Source organism: Schistocerca nitens, chromosome 4 (assembly GCF_023898315.1).
Source record: "Schistocerca nitens isolate TAMUIC-IGC-003100 chromosome 4, iqSchNite1.1, whole genome shotgun sequence".
NCBI classification, from domain to species: domain Eukaryota; kingdom Metazoa; phylum Arthropoda; class Insecta; order Orthoptera; family Acrididae; genus Schistocerca; species Schistocerca nitens.
This window is the reverse complement of record NC_064617.1, coordinates 262,116,394-262,131,535: the sequence shown is the minus strand read 5'-3', so window position 1 is coordinate 262,131,535 and position 15,142 is coordinate 262,116,394. Positions and strand designations below refer to the sequence as shown.

Below are 15,142 nucleotides of genomic sequence, written 5' to 3'. Positions count from 1 at the left end.
TGGGTGAGGAAAATCTATGAAATTGTCTGCCTCTGCCCGTGTACTGACAGTTTGTACCAGATATAGATTTTTATGTCTTCAGCACGTCAAAAATTAAATAATAATGAAAATATGTCGCGATAGTGACCTGTATTGTTGACAAATACGAAACCAAGCCACTTGCAAGCTGTGCAGCGTTTCTAACGGGACGCGAAGCATTACTCTCTCTCTCTCTCTCTCTCTCTCTCTCTCTCTCTCTCTCTCATCTGAGACAGCTGTAACAAAACAGGTGGATTTCATCAAGCTATTATGTTTTTCTTCCATTTTTGCAATTATTTTCAATAGTAGTGTTTTCATGACAAGTGCACAACATCTAAAAACGTCAAATATTGACACAGGGTTTTCTAACTTCAGTATTTGTTACAATCCTTTGGCTATCATGAGTCAATGAGTAATTAGTTTACCTAAAAACTGTGTTGATGACAAGCATCAATAATTTTGGTATATTATCATTGTTCATTTGTAAACATACGAGACCAATTACTAACTTTCAGATAAAGAAGAAGGTAAAATCAGTAAGTGAAGTATTCATACAGCTAATGATGAAAACATGTTAGTAACTTTTGCTCTCATTTACTTCCAGAGTAATGTATTCATAGTTAAAGTTTTGTTAGTGACATAGAATATCATTCTGGCAAACTAGACGGTTTAAGTCAAGTGATATTGTTGTATCTAGAAGTTCACATTCTAATTATTGCAAACTTATAAAATGAACATGTCAGAAGCCACTTTAGTCAGTCAATGGAAGGTTATGAAACGAGTAAGATCTGTGTCCAAAAATGTACTACAGATTACATTATCAGATGTCAACCGAGTAGTATGTGGTTACCGGGTTATCTGTGCATAAACTATGGTTTATATAAGACAATATCTGACCATAAACCGTAGGTCTTTCAACACCAAAATACAATTAAAGTGTTTGGACTGTATGCTCCATCACTCACAATAGCCTACCGAGAGCTTATTTAGACAAGTAAACATTACTAGGTTACACACCATGGCGTGGTAGCGGGGAAACTGAGTGACAGTGACCTGCACACATGCAGGGTTCTTGGCTGTCTGTGGGGTAGAGGATGGGTTAGGATTTGTAGTAACGACATGCAGCAGTGCCAATAGTGTTTACTAGTTCTTAACATAGATGGAAATGAGAGGAGCCCTTGGTCCATATTCCAACAGGGATTTATTTCCAGACATATAAGAAATTATTTTCTAATTTTGACTAACAGTAGCTCCTGCAAGAATAGGTGACACTGTTTTAAAACACCTTGTATTGAGGAGGAGATCTCCAGTTCTCGCATCTACCTTCCGACAGAATGACACCTAAAAAACCTTTGTTGGAACCTGTATATTGGAGCTGTTTTGAAAGTAATTCTGCACAATACGTCTCAGACAAAACGGCCCGGCATGTGTGTGTTTGTGTGTACAATAATGACTTCGATGAATTGCTGAAACTGGGCAGTGCACCAACCCCCTGCGTTCATTACACCTAAATAATACACAACGTAAGGTAGGTAGGTAGGTAGGTTTAATGATTAAAAGCGCCAACTATGAGGTCTTCAGTCCCTCCTACCTGGAACAAGCAAGCCAACAGAACTACACAACATGGAAGTAGTAGTCCGCGAAACCAAAGGAGAGGAAAGCCCAAGGTCTACTGAAAGTCATCAAAGATTTGAGAAAGGAACAAAAGGAAAGGGGGACAAGAAGAAAAGGCAAGTGAGGTGCCCCATCCAGAAGCCCTCAAAGACATTGCTATGGGGACATGCCCCCCACCTCTTCTCAGTGCTACCCCTTCCAACAATACACAGAAAAGACGCAAAATGGACAGGACGAGAGAAACAAAAACACCCAAGCATACAAGAAATGGGAAGAAGAGCAAAAGAATGGGGCAGAGCACCAAGCACAGACAGTCATTACACAGTCGCTCAGAGCAGGCAACAGGGCATCCTGCCAACCAATCAATGGACAGACAAGGCTGAGATGTCCTCTCGTAAAGAGAATGATAAAAAAAAAACCCTTCACAAAAACTGAAAATCCAGGTTTTCTGCTGGATAAGCAGCTGGATAATAAGTTTAAGAGCCCACAGCAGGGTGGCTAAGTTAGGACAGTCCTGCAAAATGTGGACCACTGTCAAAATTACACTACAATGACAGTGGGGCAGATCCTGATGACAGATGAGATCACCATGATTCTGCCAAGTATGGCCAATGCGGAGCTGGCAAAGGACGATGGAGGACCTCCACGAATTTTTTTGCCGCCTCCACCACTCATAGTTCGATAGAATCAGAGTATGCCTTTCTGTATTCCAAATGCTTAAAACTTGACAGCGTAATATTGATCGGAAATTGGTTCAATAATACAAATTTCAAGAGATGGCTTGACAGAAGCCAATTTGGCCAGTCTTGTCAGCGGACCACTTAGTATCTACGTTGTATGAGGAGATAAATGGAATTCTGGGTAGTCAGGACCAAGGCATGATGAGGTTAACACTAGTCAAGAGCTTGTGAATTGCTGAGAGAGTCACTACAGATAAGGAAAGAGTCACTGGTGCAGGGACTGATATGCTCAAGAGCATGATAGATGGCTACCAACTGCACAACGAAAGCACTGCAGCCATCTGGCAAAGGTGATCCGGTCCAAAGGTGATCCGGTCCAAAGGTGATCCGGTCCAAAGGTGATCCGGTCCAAAGGTGATCCGGTCCAAAGGTGATCAGGTCCAAAGGTGATCAGGTCCAAAGGTGATCAGGTCCAAAGGTGATCAGGTCCAAAGGTGATCAGGTCCAAAGGTGATCAGGTCCAAAGGTGATCAGGTCCAAAGGTGATCAGGTCCAAAGGTGATCAGGTCCAAAGGTGATCAGGTCCAAAGGTGATCAGGTCCAAAGGTGATCAGGTCCAAAGGTGATCAGGTCCAAAGGTGATCAGGTCCAAAGGTGATCAGGTCCAAAGGTGATCAGGTCCAAAGGTGATCAGGTCCAAAGGTGATCAGGTCCAAAGGTGATCAGGTCCAAAGGTGATCAGGTCCAAAGGTGATCAGGTCCAAAGGTGATCAGGTCCAAAGGTGATCAGGTCCAAAGGTGATCAGGTCCAAAGGTGATCAGGTCCAAAGGTGATCAGGTCCAAAGGTGATCAGGTCCAAAGGTGATCAGGTCCAAAGGTGATCAGGTCCAAAGGTGATCAGGTCCAAAGGTGATCAGGTCCAAAGGTGATCAGGTCCAAAGGTGATCAGGTCCAAAGGTGATCAGGTCCAAAGGTGATCAGGTCCAAAGGTGATCAGGTCCAAAGGTGATCAGGTCCAAAGGTGATCAGGTCCAAAGGTGATCAGGTCCAAAGGTGATCAGGTCCAAAGGTGATCAGGTCCAAAGGTGATCAGGTCCAAAGGTGATCAGGTCCAAAGGTGATCAGGTCCAAAGGTGATCAGGTCCAAAGGTGATCAGGTCCAAAGGTGATCAGGTCCAAAGGTGATCAGGTCCAAAGGTGATCAGGTCCAAAGGTGATCAGGTCCAAAGGTGATCAGGTCCAAAGGTGATCAGGTCCAAAGGTGATCAGGTCCAAAGGTGATCAGGTCCAAAGGTGATCAGGTCCAAAGGTGATCAGGTCCAAAGGTGATCAGGTCCAAAGGTGATCAGGTCCAAAGGTGATCAGGTCCAAAGGTGATCAGGTCCAAAGGTGATCAGGTCCAAAGGTGATCAGGTCCAAAGGTGATCAGGTCCAAAGGTGATCAGGTCCAAAGGTGATCAGGTCCAAAGGTGATCAGGTCCAAAGGTGATCAGGTCCAAAGGTGATCAGGTCCAAAGGTGATCAGGTCCAAAGGTGATCAGGTCCAAAGGTGATCAGGTCCAAAGGTGATCAGGTCCAAAGGTGATCAGGTCCAAAGGTGATCAGGTCCAAAGGTGATCAGGTCCAAAGGTGATCAGGTCCAAAGGTGATCAGGTCCAAAGGTGATCAGGTCCAAAGGTGATCAGGTCCAAAGGTGATCAGGTCCAAAGGTGATCAGGTCCAAAGGTGATCAGGTCCAAAGGTGATCAGGTCCAAAGGTGATCAGGTCCAAAGGTGATCAGGTCCAAAGGTGATCAGGTCCAAAGGTGATCAGGTCCAAAGGTGATCAGGTCCAAAGGTGATCAGGTCCAAAGGTGATCAGGTCCAAAGGTGATCAGGTCCAAAGGTGATCAGGTCCAAAGGTGATCAGGTCCAAAGGTGATCAGGTCCAAAGGTGATCAGGTCCAAAGGTGATCAGGTCCAAAGGTGATCAGGTCCAAAGGTGATCAGGTCCAAAGGTGATCAGGTCCAAAGGTGATCAGGTCCAAAGGTGATCAGGTCCAAAGGTGATCAGGTCCAAAGGTGATCAGGTCCAAAGGTGATCAGGTCCAAAGGTGATCAGGTCCAAAGGTGATCAGGTCCAAAGGTGATCAGGTCCAAAGGTGATCAGGTCCAAAGGTGATCAGGTCCAAAGGTGATCAGGTCCAAAGGTGATCAGGTCCAAAGGTGATCAGGTCCAAAGGTGATCAGGTCCAAAGGTGATCAGGTCCAAAGGTGATCAGGTCCAAAGGTGATCAGGTCCAAAGGTGATCAGGTCCAAAGGTGATCAGGTCCAAAGGTGATCAGGTCCAAAGGTGATCAGGTCCAAAGGTGATCAGGTCCAAAGGTGATCAGGTCCAAAGGTGATCAGGTCCAAAGGTGATCAGGTCCAAAGGTGATCAGGTCCAAAGGTGATCAGGTCCAAAGGTGATCAGGTCCAAAGGTGATCAGGTCCAAAGGTGATCAGGTCCAAAGGTGATCAGGTCCAAAGGTGATCAGGTCCAAAGGTGATCAGGTCCAAAGGTGATCAGGTCCAAAGGTGATCAGGTCCAAAGGTGATCAGGTCCAAAGGTGATCAGGTCCAAAGGTGATCAGGTCCAAAGGTGATCAGGTCCAAAGGTGATCAGGTCCAAAGGTGATCAGGTCCAAAGGTGATCAGGTCCAAAGGTGATCAGGTCCAAAGGTGATCAGGTCCAAAGGTGATCAGGTCCAAAGGTGATCAGGTCCAAAGGTGATCAGGTCCAAAGGTGATCAGGTCCAAAGGTGATCAGGTCCAAAGGTGATCAGGTCCAAAGGTGATCAGGTCCAAAGGTGATCAGGTCCAAAGGTGATCAGGTCCAAAGGTGATCAGGTCCAAAGGTGATCAGGTCCAAAGGTGATCAGGTCCAAAGGTGATCAGGTCCAAAGGTGATCAGGTCCAAAGGTGATCAGGTCCAAAGGTGATCAGGTCCAAAGGTGATCAGGTCCAAAGGTGATCAGGTCCAAAGGTGATCAGGTCCAAAGGTGATCAGGTCCAAAGGTGATCAGGTCCAAAGGTGATCAGGTCCAAAGGTGATCAGGTCCAAAGGTGATCAGGTCCAAAGGTGATCAGGTCCAAAGGTGATCAGGTCCAAAGGTGATCAGGTCCAAAGGTGATCAGGTCCAAAGGTGATCAGGTCCAAAGGTGATCAGGTCCAAAGGTGATCAGGTCCAAAGGTGATCAGGTCCAAAGGTGATCAGGTCCAAAGGTGATCAGGTCCAAAGGTGATCAGGTCCAAAGGTGATCAGGTCCAAAGGTGATCAGGTCCAAAGGTGATCAGGTCCAAAGGTGATCAGGTCCAAAGGTGATCAGGTCCAAAGGTGATCAGGTCCAAAGGTGATCAGGTCCAAAGGTGATCAGGTCCAAAGGTGATCAGGTCCAAAGGTGATCAGGTCCAAAGGTGATCAGGTCCAAAGGTGATCAGGTCCAAAGGTGATCAGGTCCAAAGGTGATCAGGTCCAAAGGTGATCAGGTCCAAAGGTGATCAGGTCCAAAGGTGATCAGGTCCAAAGGTGATCAGGTCCAAAGGTGATCAGGTCCAAAGGTGATCAGGTCCAAAGGTGATCAGGTCCAAAGGTGATCAGGTCCAAAGGTGATCAGGTCCAAAGGTGATCAGGTCCAAAGGTGATCAGGTCCAAAGGTGATCAGGTCCAAAGGTGATCAGGTCCAAAGGTGATCAGGTCCAAAGGTGATCAGGTCCAAAGGTGATCAGGTCCAAAGGTGATCAGGTCCAAAGGTGATCAGGTCCAAAGGTGATCAGGTCCAAAGGTGATCAGGTCCAAAGGTGATCAGGTCCAAAGGTGATCAGGTCCAAAGGTGATCAGGTCCAAAGGTGATCAGGTCCAAAGGTGATCAGGTCCAAAGGTGATCAGGTCCAAAGGTGATCAGGTCCAAAGGTGATCAGGTCCAAAGGTGATCAGGTCCAAAGGTGATCAGGTCCAAAGGTGATCAGGTCCAAAGGTGATCAGGTCCAAAGGTGATCAGGTCCAAAGGTGATCAGGTCCAAAGGTGATCAGGTCCAAAGGTGATCAGGTCCAAAGGTGATCAGGTCCAAAGGTGATCAGGTCCAAAGGTGATCAGGTCCAAAGGTGATCAGGTCCAAAGGTGATCAGGTCCAAAGGTGATCAGGTCCAAAGGTGATCAGGTCCAAAGGTGATCAGGTCCAAAGGTGATCAGGTCCAAAGGTGATCAGGTCCAAAGGTGATCAGGTCCAAAGGTGATCAGGTCCAAAGGTGATCAGGTCCAAAGGTGATCAGGTCCAAAGGTGATCAGGTCCAAAGGTGATCAGGTCCAAAGGTGATCAGGTCCAAAGGTGATCAGGTCCAAAGGTGATCAGGTCCAAAGGTGATCAGGTCCAAAGGTGATCAGGTCCAAAGGTGATCAGGTCCAAAGGTGATCAGGTCCAAAGGTGATCAGGTCCAAAGGTGATCAGGTCCAAAGGTGATCAGGTCCAAAGGTGATCAGGTCCAAAGGTGATCAGGTCCAAAGGTGATCAGGTCCAAAGGTGATCAGGTCCAAAGGTGATCAGGTCCAAAGGTGATCAGGTCCAAAGGTGATCAGGTCCAAAGGTGATCAGGTCCAAAGGTGATCAGGTCCAAAGGTGATCAGGTCCAAAGGTGATCAGGTCCAAAGGTGATCAGGTCCAAAGGTGATCAGGTCCAAAGGTGATCAGGTCCAAAGGTGATCAGGTCCAAAGGTGATCAGGTCCAAAGGTGATCAGGTCCAAAGGTGATCAGGTCCAAAGGTGATCAGGTCCAAAGGTGATCAGGTCCAAAGGTGATCAGGTCCAAAGGTGATCAGGTCCAAAGGTGATCAGGTCCAAAGGTGATCAGGTCCAAAGGTGATCAGGTCCAAAGGTGATCAGGTCCAAAGGTGATCAGGTCCAAAGGTGATCAGGTCCAAAGGTGATCAGGTCCAAAGGTGATCAGGTCCAAAGGTGATCAGGTCCAAAGGTGATCAGGTCCAAAGGTGATCAGGTCCAAAGGTGATCAGGTCCAAAGGTGATCAGGTCCAAAGGTGATCAGGTCCAAAGGTGATCAGGTCCAAAGGTGATCAGGTCCAAAGGTGATCAGGTCCAAAGGTGATCAGGTCCAAAGGTGATCAGGTCCAAAGGTGATCAGGTCCAAAGGTGATCAGGTCCAAAGGTGATCAGGTCCAAAGGTGATCAGGTCCAAAGGTGATCAGGTCCAAAGGTGATCAGGTCCAAAGGTGATCAGGTCCAAAGGTGATCAGGTCCAAAGGTGATCAGGTCCAAAGGTGATCAGGTCCAAAGGTGATCAGGTCCAAAGGTGATCAGGTCCAAAGGTGATCAGGTCCAAAGGTGATCAGGTCCAAAGGTGATCAGGTCCAAAGGTGATCAGGTCCAAAGGTGATCAGGTCCAAAGGTGATCAGGTCCAAAGGTGATCAGGTCCAAAGGTGATCAGGTCCAAAGGTGATCAGGTCCAAAGGTGATCAGGTCCAAAGGTGATCAGGTCCAAAGGTGATCAGGTCCAAAGGTGATCAGGTCCAAAGGTGATCAGGTCCAAAGGTGATCAGGTCCAAAGGTGATCAGGTCCAAAGGTGATCAGGTCCAAAGGTGATCAGGTCCAAAGGTGATCAGGTCCAAAGGTGATCAGGTCCAAAGGTGATCAGGTCCAAAGGTGATCAGGTCCAAAGGTGATCAGGTCCAAAGGTGATCAGGTCCAAAGGTGATCAGGTCCAAAGGTGATCAGGTCCAAAGGTGATCAGGTCCAAAGGTGATCAGGTCCAAAGGTGATCAGGTCCAAAGGTGATCAGGTCCAAAGGTGATCAGGTCCAAAGGTGATCAGGTCCAAAGGTGATCAGGTCCAAAGGTGATCAGGTCCAAAGGTGATCAGGTCCAAAGGTGATCAGGTCCAAAGGTGATCAGGTCCAAAGGTGATCAGGTCCAAAGGTGATCAGGTCCAAAGGTGATCAGGTCCAAAGGTGATCAGGTCCAAAGGTGATCAGGTCCAAAGGTGATCAGGTCCAAAGGTGATCAGGTCCAAAGGTGATCAGGTCCAAAGGTGATCAGGTCCAAAGGTGATCAGGTCCAAAGGTGATCAGGTCCAAAGGTGATCAGGTCCAAAGGTGATCAGGTCCAAAGGTGATCAGGTCCAAAGGTGATCAGGTCCAAAGGTGATCAGGTCCAAAGGTGATCAGGTCCAAAGGTGATCAGGTCCAAAGGTGATCAGGTCCAAAGGTGATCAGGTCCAAAGGTGATCAGGTCCAAAGGTGATCAGGTCCAAAGGTGATCAGGTCCAAAGGTGATCAGGTCCAAAGGTGATCAGGTCCAAAGGTGATCAGGTCCAAAGGTGATCAGGTCCAAAGGTGATCAGGTCCAAAGGTGATCAGGTCCAAAGGTGATCAGGTCCAAAGGTGATCAGGTCCAAAGGTGATCAGGTCCAAAGGTGATCAGGTCCAAAGGTGATCAGGTCCAAAGGTGATCAGGTCCAAAGGTGATCAGGTCCAAAGGTGATCAGGTCCAAAGGTGATCAGGTCCAAAGGTGATCAGGTCCAAAGGTGATCAGGTCCAAAGGTGATCAGGTCCAAAGGTGATCAGGTCCAAAGGTGATCAGGTCCAAAGGTGATCAGGTCCAAAGGTGATCAGGTCCAAAGGTGATCAGGTCCAAAGGTGATCAGGTCCAAAGGTGATCAGGTCCAAAGGTGATCAGGTCCAAAGGTGATCAGGTCCAAAGGTGATCAGGTCCAAAGGTGATCAGGTCCAAAGGTGATCAGGTCCAAAGGTGATCAGGTCCAAAGGTGATCAGGTCCAAAGGTGATCAGGTCCAAAGGTGATCAGGTCCAAAGGTGATCAGGTCCAAAGGTGATCAGGTCCAAAGGTGATCAGGTCCAAAGGTGATCAGGTCCAAAGGTGATCAGGTCCAAAGGTGATCAGGTCCAAAGGTGATCAGGTCCAAAGGTGATCAGGTCCAAAGGTGATCAGGTCCAAAGGTGATCAGGTCCAAAGGTGATCAGGTCCAAAGGTGATCAGGTCCAAAGGTGATCAGGTCCAAAGGTGATCAGGTCCAAAGGTGATCAGGTCCAAAGGTGATCAGGTCCAAAGGTGATCAGGTCCAAAGGTGATCAGGTCCAAAGGTGATCAGGTCCAAAGGTGATCAGGTCCAAAGGTGATCAGGTCCAAAGGTGATCAGGTCCAAAGGTGATCAGGTCCAAAGGTGATCAGGTCCAAAGGTGATCAGGTCCAAAGGTGATCAGGTCCAAAGGTGATCAGGTCCAAAGGTGATCAGGTCCAAAGGTGATCTGAGCTGCATGTGAGTCTTCCATAATCCGTATGATACTGGACCCATGCTTTGTAGAGTTTAAAAATGATTCAAATGGCTCTGAGCTCTATGGGACAACATCTGAGGTCATCAGTCCCCTAGAGCTTAGAACTACTTAAACCTAACTAACCTGCCCGAGGCAGGATTCGAACCTGCGACTGTAGCGGTCGCGCGGTTCCAGACTGTAGAGTTGAAGCAAAGTAGAGCAGTCTGTGCCTCAGTTGCTATTGTTGAGGCATTGAAAAGCAGTGAGGTGCGACCAACATATTTGCTTTAGCTGAAGATGGGGAAGCCGTGTCAACCAAGCATCAAAGACGAGTCCCAAAAAACGATGAGAGTCCACCACATTAACAGACTGGACATCAGTTTACAGGTGGAGACGGGGGCGCACTTCATGGCAACAACAGAAATGCGTAATACAGGTCTTGGCAGCCGAAAAATGGAAGCATTGAGTGAGGGCCCAAGATTGCACTATGTATTGCTCTCTGCAGTCTGCATTCAGCAATGCCCATCGTGTTAACAAAAATAAATGCAAAGATGATAAGCAGACAAAGAGGGAGACACTGTGGGTCCCACAGCCTCCACCAGACCATTGATAGCCACTAAAAAAGAGAAAGTCATTCAAAACAGAACCCTGCACACAATATTCCCCTGCAGACAGGAGATGCTATGGGAAGCGCCAATCTGTACCTGAAAAATGCAACATGAAAGAAACTACCAGATAAAATCTGGAAGTAGGCTGTGGAGGCCCAACTCATCTAAGGTGGCAAGAATGTGGTAGCACCATGTGGCATCATAAGCTTGATGCAGATCGTAGAAGACTGCAGCAAGGAGTCTACACCAAGCAAAAGCTGTTTGGATTGCAGATTATAGGCGGACTAAATTATCTGCAGTAGAACGGCCATGGCGAAAACCACTCTAAGTCAAAAGATCCCAGGATTTACGGATCCAATACAGCCTTCGACTCACCACATTTTCAATTAACTTGCAGAGGAGACTAGTTAAACTGATCGCACAATAGCTGTCCATCTGAAGAGGTAGTTTTTCCGATTTCAAAAGTGGAATAACGATACTTACTCGACAATGGGAAGGGAACTACTCCTCGCTCCAGAGACGGTTAAAAATGGCATCATATGACTTTGGCTAGTTACAGATGAGTGTTTAAGCATTTGGTTGTGTACCCGATCTAGTCCAGGGGCCGTGTCAGGGCAGAGAGGAACGGCGCTGGCGAATTCCCACTCGCTCAGAGGGGCGTCATAAGGAACGAAATATAAAGGACGTTGTTCCAGATATTTGAGAAGAGAGAATGTGGGTGGATAGTGGACAAACGCTGATACCTGGGCTAAATTACGAGCAACATACCCAGCGATTGAGTCTGGACTAGTGACGATAACACCATTCAGAGAAATTCTCAGGATATGTGTAGTACATTAGCCAAAAATGCGCCTGATCTTTCCTCATACATGTAGAGAGGAAGTGTGTGGCCCTATGGCGGCGACAATCTTCCCAAGAAATCTGTTTCTGGTGTTTAATAAGATAATTGTCCCAGGTATGGAGATATTTAAAGCCCAGGAGGTCGTCAAGAGATGGATGCTGTTTGCTGTTTGTAGTGTTGGACAACATGACCGCGTTCTTTGATAGTAGCAGCAATTTCTGAGCTACACCAAGCAATTGTTTTCAGTTGGGGAGAATCTGAGGAAAAGGGAATCGCTGATGTGGCTGCTGAAAGGATGGCATCTGTCAAATACCACACAGACTCATCAGTGCCATTGTGTGGTGAAGCAGCTGGGGTGACAGCCAAGGAAAAGATACCCCAATCCACATTAGTAAACGCCCACCTGGAAGGATATCCAGGCGAGTGATGCTGAAGGAAAGATAAGACAGTCGGAAAATGATTGCTCTTGCACAAATTATTGTGAACTCCCCAGTGAATGGAGGAGAGGAATCCAGGGCTTGAAATGAAAAGATGAATAACCGAGGAAGTGTTGTGTGCCAAACTAAAGTGTGAGTGAGCTCCAGTGTTGAGGATGCAGAATTCAAAGCCTATCAATTGGTCTTCAACAATCCTGCCCCAGTCAGTGCTCACACTATGTCCCAGCAGAGTGTTATGGGCGTTAAAATCTCCAAAGAGAAGAAAGGGAGGGGGGGAACTGTCAAAGGAGGGCAACAAGAGCAGGAAGGTTAGGAGGCCAGCCGGGGGGGGGGGGGGGGAAGGATATGGATTGCATATCGTTACCAAAGAGTCAAAACTGAACGGCCACCGCTTCTAGTGCAGTTTGAAGAGGAACCCAGGAACTAATAATGTTCTTGTGGACCAATGTACAGATACCACCAGAGGCTCGCAAAGCCCCCAGTTCTGGCAGGAAGGCTTGTAACCCATGAAGAGTCGATGAATAAGTACCTAAAAAAATAATATTCCTGCAATACAACACAAGCTAGCTACACAGCAGAGAAAAAACAAGTGACTGCAACTTCAGAAGGTGACAACAGGAGCCACTACAGTTCCATTGGAGGCGAGTGCAAGAGTCCAGATGGATATCGAACAGGCCAGAATCGATAATTGTGCGGAGTCAGTGAGCCACTGGTAAGGGCAGACCGATATCAATGAATGTAAGACAGAACCCTGGTTCAGAAGGAGAGGGTGACATCACTGGGATGTCAGGGGGCCTCATCTCAAGACAAGTGGTCAGCATGATGGATTGCCGTCCTATGGGCCCAGGTTCGATGCCCGGGTGGGTCGGAGATTTTCTCTGCTCAGGGACTGGGTGTTGTGTTGTCTTCATCATCATTTCATCCCCATTGGGCGCGCAGGTCGCCCAATGTGGTGTCGAATGTAATAAGACCTGCACAAAGGCGGCCAGACCTGCCCTGCAAGGGGCCTCCCGGCCAATAATGCCAAACGCTCTCATTTCCATCCCAAAACATATGCTTCCTGTTATTGTCCTTTGGAGGGCGAGAGTAGGTGTGGTTGGGAAGACAGTAGGTCACAATATCAGAATGACATGAGCAGCCTTGAAGCCCACAGAGTGTGAGTCCTATGTCCGACTCTTGTCACAGAGACACTGCGGACATGGCTTCTAAAAGGAGCCTCATCCCTGATAGGTGCCAGAGAAGAGGGTTTCTTTTATGGCCAAGGAGAAGGAGTGGTTCCATAAGGGGAGGGAACTGGAACTGCCAGGGAGGAGGAAAGGGAAGGGGGATAGAATGGGGGATAGAATGGGGGTAAGGAGGGGAGGAGGAGGAGGAGGAGGAGGAGGAGGAGGAGGAGGAGGAGGAACGGACGCCGCAGCAGCAAAGGTAGACGTTAAAAATACCAAGTTGAATTTCTGTTGAGTGCGAGAGTAGAATAGATGGTCGAGTCTTGAATTCCTGAATCTTCTTTTTCTTTTTACAGCTTGAGCAATCTGGCGAGTGAGGAGAATGTGGGCCAAAACAGTTCATGCACTTGGGTAGTTGGACGCAAGGACTCTCCCACATGGCGAGGGTGGTTGCAGTCACTGCAAATATGGGTCACCTCACATCGCAAAGACATGTGACCAAAATGGAGACACCAGAAATAGCACATGGGAGGTGGGATATAGGGCTTCACATCACAATAGTAAACCATACCCGACTTTTCCCAAAATGGGTATTGCCTTCGCAAGTCAGGATGAAAGTGCTGGTATCAACACAGTTGTCCTTAGAATATCTCTGGATTCACGGTATGAAATGAATGCTAAATGGTTCAAATGGCTCTGAGCACTATGGGACTCAACTTCTGAGGTCATTAGTCCCCTAGAACTTAGAACTAGTTAAACCTAACTAACCTAAGGACATCACAAATATCCATGCCCGAGGCAGGATTCGAACCTGCGACCGTAGCGGTCTTGCGGTTCCAGACTGCAGCGCCTTTAACCGCACGGCCACTTCGGCCGGCAAATGAATGCTAAGCTGTGCCAGATTAGCCCTGAATTCCTAATCAGCATGAAAGAAGAGGTCCCTATAAAAGACAATGCTCTTGGTCATATTTAAGGACTGATGAAGGATAATGCTCACTGTGATGTCTGCTAAGCACTAACAGGCATAAAGCAAAGCCGATTGGCTGTCAGGAAAGGGTTTAATCAGAATGAACCAGATTGCATATTACTAAAGGTGTCAGCTTCACCAAACTTATCTTAGGTGTGTTTGATAGTGGCGAAAATCTCCCTGTCTGTCCTGGATCAAACCAAGTAATGCGGAATGGGCTTCGTCCATAGGCTGTGGGCCTGGCCGTCCTCCCAGAGAATGGCTAGGGAAGGGAAGCCCAAGAAAGCAAAAGCAGAGAGAGAACTGTTCCTGTCTGAAGAGATGGCTGCATAAGAGTGACCACAAGTATGGAGCTTAGCATGCTTCGGTACCACTCACTCTAATCAAGGGCTCAGCTCGTCGGTGCTTCCCAACTGCAGCAAGGGCCATCTGGCACGATGGTCGTTGCCAGAGGTTCCAATGCCCCCAAAAGACGAGCAACCACGCCTAGGCACATGAAGTGGTGACAGGTACCAGAAGTTTAATCCCTGTGTTGTCAGGGGGCTCATTCAGATGGATATCTAATGGCCCCACCACACGGACTGGCAACCACGCAGGTGGCCTAGTGGGATGGGTGGGAGGGAGGAGAGGAACCCAGACCAGAGACGTTAGAGAGGGAGTTCTTCCAGAGATGACTCACACTACGCAAATAATGTACACTACTGGCCATTAAAATTGCTACACCACGAAGATGACGTGCTACAGACGCGAAATTTAACCGACAGAAAGAAGATGCTGTGATGTGCAAATGATTAGCTTTTCAGAGCATTCACACAAGGTTGGCGCCGGTGGCGACACCTACAACGTGCTGACATGAGGAAAGTTTCCAACAGATTTCTCATACACAAACAGCAGTTGACCGGCGTTGCCTTGTGAAACGTTGTTGTGATGTCTCCTGTAAGGAGGAGAAATGCATACCATCACGTTTCTGACTTTCATAGAAGTTGTAGCCTATCGCGATTGCGGTTTATCGTATCGCGATATTGCTGCTCGCGTTGATCGAGATCCAATGACTGTTAGCAGAATATGGAATCGGTGGGTTCAGGAGGGTAATACGGAACGTCCTGCTGGATCCCAACGGCCTCTTATCTCTAGCAGTCTAGATGACAGGCATCTTATCCGCATGGCTGTAAAGGATCGTGCAGCCACGTCTCGGTCCCTGAGTCAACAGATGGTGACGTTTGCAAGACAACAACCATCTGCACGAACAGTTTGACGACGTTTGCAGCAGCATGGACTATCAGCTCGGAGACCATGGCTGCGGTTACCCTTGACGCTGCATCACAGACAGGAGCGCCTGCGATGGTGTACTCAACGACGAACCTGGGTGCACGAATGGCAAAACGTCATTTTGTCGGATGAATCCAGGTTCTGTTTACAGCATCATGATGGTCGCATCCGTGTTTGGTGACATCCCGGTGAACGCTAATTGGAAGCGTGTATTCGTCATCGCCATACTGGCGTATC

General features: G+C 47.8%; 1 protein-coding gene across 1 annotated transcript in view; it reads right to left on the bottom strand.

Annotated features, from left to right (window-relative positions):
• LOC126252903 (protein FAM166B-like) overlaps window positions 1-15,142 on the bottom strand; it is a 314,722-nt gene that overhangs the window by 22,608 nt on the left and 276,972 nt on the right. The gene's annotated exons all lie outside the window — the stretch shown is intronic.